This window comes from Suncus etruscus, chromosome 16 (assembly GCF_024139225.1).
Source record: "Suncus etruscus isolate mSunEtr1 chromosome 16, mSunEtr1.pri.cur, whole genome shotgun sequence".
NCBI classification, from domain to species: Eukaryota; Metazoa; Chordata; class Mammalia; order Eulipotyphla; family Soricidae; genus Suncus; species Suncus etruscus.
In genome coordinates, this window is record NC_064863.1 from 55,470,747 (window position 1) to 55,474,975 (window position 4,229).

Here is a 4,229-nt window from a genome sequence, read left to right on the forward strand (position 1 = left end):
TAACTGGACTCACCACTCTTTGTGGTAAGCTTCATATCATGAGCTGGTGAGTGTTCTTTTTTTATAACTAAAACCCAACAACAAATACATTCGTAATCATGGTGCTTAAAGATATTTAAAAACAAACAAACAAAAATAAAACAAACCAAAGCATAAGGCATCTGTGGATGGAAACTATCTGCATTCCTCTATCTCTTTGGGGAGGTGGCTTAAGAAGTGTCTTGGGCAATGTAGGTTTATGAGTTAGAGTTCTAACTGGTTCTAGATTACCCTACTGAGGCACCAGAATATAGTTAAGGTTAAAGAGAGAATATCCCATATCACAAAATTCTATCCTTTTACTTTACAATTGAACAAAAATTTTCTGAGTTTTAAAGGGACAAAATGAGATGAGGGCTGCAAGGACCTACCACTAAATGAAGCTTACCACAGAGTGGTGAGTGCAGTTAGAGACATAAATACTCTAACAACTGTCATGACAAAGGTAGTGGGTGAGAGAAATAGAATGCCTGTCTCCAATACAGGAAAGGGTAGGGGAGGAGGAAAATGGGGGGTGGGCACTGGTGGTGGGAAGGTTGTACTGGTGAAGGGGTGTTCTTTTTTATAACTGAAACACAACTACAAACATGTTTGTAGTCATGGTATTTAAATAAAGATATTATTTAAAAAATAAAATAAATTAAAGGACAACGTCGCTAACAATAACTCCAATTGTTGTTATTGTTACAAGACTTGATTGTTTCTGAAATACAGTAACATGTTTGAAATATATTTTATTTTCCCTAACTGAGAAATACTTAATAACATTTCTTCTTTGAAAAAATACATAAGTTATATATCCATCCATTATTCCCAAAAAAGATTTTTTAATTATTAGAATATATTTCAGTTACTTTCACAAACAAGGTAATAGTTATAGAAAATATCTTTTTTCTTCTACTTTAAAAATCACCACTGAGACTATTTCATACATTTTGAAATTGACATTAGTATATTGTTTACATTGTTTCTTAAATAATATTTAAGAAAAGGCAAAATTATCATTTATATTTAGAGATATTACCTAATATATCAAAAATAAATTAAAATTATTTTCATTTTCTATAAATATATGTAAATATTGATTTTGAAATCATAAGGTCATTTTGTGTTCTATTTATTTTATTAACTTGCATTATTTTTAAACCCAATGCATAGAAAATATTAAATATTACTTAATGAATATACACTAATAGATCAGATTCACAGTTTATTTCATCTTTTAGTTGAAAATGACAGGAATTGATACCTAGATATCAAAAATTACTGGGTAGTTGTAGGGCCTATCTTATAAGTCAATGCCTATGTTTCACTTAGAAATTAGGCTTTTTGAATTAAGCAAGTTATGAATTCAGCAACATTAAGAAAAAAGGTCATGGAACAAAGATGCAAAACTATTAAAATTACAGAAAGGTAATAAATAAAATAATATTTTATATATATTATTTATATATATATTTATATAATAAAATAAAATAAAATAACAATGCAATGAATTGTAATATTTATTTTAACTTGAGTTAATTAGAAATATTCAATAATATAAAAATATCAGTTAATATGTTCTGTGTATAATATAATTCAAAATATACTACAGTTTGACATAAAATAAATTATGAATATATATTGTAGTTTCTTGACATACAATATATCATTTTAAGACTTCTCTTGTCTACTATGCTACTTCACTCTTTTTAGAATATTTTATATCACTTTCTTAACCCTCTATTTTGTTTTCACAAAATCCCTTTCATTATCTCCTTGTCACCATGGAAATAAAATAAATATATTCTTTTTTTTTTTTTTTTTTTTTTTTAGGACAGATTCATTGGAGTTAATCTGCTTTTTGCCCAGTGGCCTTCCTGCCTCTTGGCCTCTCTCTGCCATGTGCTGCTTCTCTCAGGTCCAAAGCCAAACTCCTTTCTTTTTTTTTTTTTTTTTTTTTTAATGCATAATTTTTTTTTTATTTAAACACCTTGATTACATACATGATTGTGTTTGGGTTTCAGTCATAAAAGGAACACCACCCATCACCAGTGCAACATTCCCATCACCCAAGTCCCAAATCTCCCTCCTCCCCACCCATCCCCCGCCTGTACCCTAAACAGGCTCTACATTTCCCTCATACATTCTCAATATTAGGACAGTTCAAAATGTAGTTATTTCTCTAACTAAACTCATCACTCTTTGTGGTGAGCTTCCTGAGGTGAGCTGGAACTTCCAGCTCTTTTCTCTTTTGTGTCTGAAAATTATTATTACAAGGGTGTCTTTCATTTTTCTTAAAACCCATAAATGAGTGAGACCATTCTGCGTTTTTCTCTCTCTCTCTGACTTATTTCACTCAGCATAATAGATTCCATGTACATCCATGTATAGGAAAATTTCATGACTTCATCTCTCCTGACAGCTGCATAATATTCCATTGTGTATATGTACCACAGTTTCTTTAGCCATTCGTCTGTTGAAGGGCATCTTGGTTGTTTCCAGAGTCTTGCTATGGTAAATAGAGCTGCAATGAATATAGGTGTAAGGAAGGGGTTTTTGTATTGTATTTTTGTGTTCCTAGGGTATATTCCTAGGAGTGGTATAGCTGGATCGTATGGGAGCTCGATTTCCAGTTTTTGGAGGAATCTCCATATCGCTTTCCATAAAGGTTGAACTAGACAGCATTCCCACCAGCAGTGGATAAGAGTTCCTTTCTCTCCACATCCCCGCCAACACTGTTTATTCTCATTCTTTGTGATGTGTGCCATTCTCTGGGGTGTGAGGTGGTATCTCATCGTTGTTTTGATTTGCATCTCCCTGATGATTAGTGATGTGGAACATTTTTTCATGTGTCTTTTGGCCATGCGTATTTCTTCTTTGTCAAAGTGTCTGTTCATTTCTTCTCCCCATTTTTTGATGGGGTTATATGTTTTTTTCTTGTAAAGTTCTGTCAGTGCCTTGTATATTTTGGAGATTAGCCCCTTATCTGATGGGTATTGGGTGAATAATTTCTCCCACTCAGTGGGTGGCTCTTGTATCCTGGGCACTATTTCCTTTGAGGTGCAGAAGCTTCTCAGCTTAATATATTCCCATCTGTTAATCTCTGCTTTCACTTGCTTGGAGAGTGCAGTTTCCTCCTTGAAGATGCCTGTAATGTCCTGTAGTGTTTTGCCTATGTGCTGTTCTATATATCTTATGGTTTTGGGGCTGATATCGAGGTCTTTAATCCATTTGGATTTTACCTTTGTACATGATGTTAGCTGGGGGTCTAAGTTTAATTTTTTGCAAGTGGCTATCCAATTGTGCCAACACCACTTGTTGAAGAGGCTTTCCCTGCTCCATTTAGGATTTCCTGCTCCTTTATCAAAAATTAGATGGTTGTATGTCTGGGGAACATTTTCTAAGTATTCAAGCCTATTCCACTGATCTGAGGACCTATCCTTATTCCAATACCATGCTGTTTTGATAACTGTTGCTTTGTAGTACAGTTTAAAGTTGGGAAAAGTAATTCCTCCCATATTCTTTTTCCCAATGATTGCTTTAGCTATTCGAGGGTGTTTATTGTTCCAAATGAATTTCAAGAGTGTCTGATCCACTTCTTTGAAGAATGTCATGGGTATCTTAGAGGGATGGCATTAAATCTGTATAATGCCTTGGGGAGTATTGACATTTTGATGATGTTAATCCTGCCAATCCATGAGCAGGGTATGTGTTTCCATTTCCGTGTGTCCTCTCTTATTTCTTGGAGCAGAGTTTTATAGTTTTCTTTGTATAGGTCCTTCACATATTTAGTCAAGTTGATTCCAAGATATTTGAGTTTGTGTGGTACTATTGTGAATGGGGTTGTTTTCTTAATGTCCATTTCATCCTTATTACTATTGGTATATAGAAAGGCCATTGATTTTTGTGTGTTAATTTTGTAGCCTGCCACCTTGCTATATGAGTCTATTGTTTCTAGAAGCTTTTTGATAGAGTCTTTAGGGTTTTCTAAGTAGAGTATCATGTCATCTGCAAACAGTGAGAGCTTGACTTCTTCCTTTCCTATCTGGATTCCTTTGATATCCTTTTCTTGCCTAATCGCTATAGCAAGTACTTCCAGTGCTATGTTGAATAGGAGTGGTGAGAGAGGACAGCCTTGTCTTGTGCCAGAATTTAGAGGGAAGGCTTTCAGTTTTTCTCCATTGAGGATAATATTTGCCACTGGC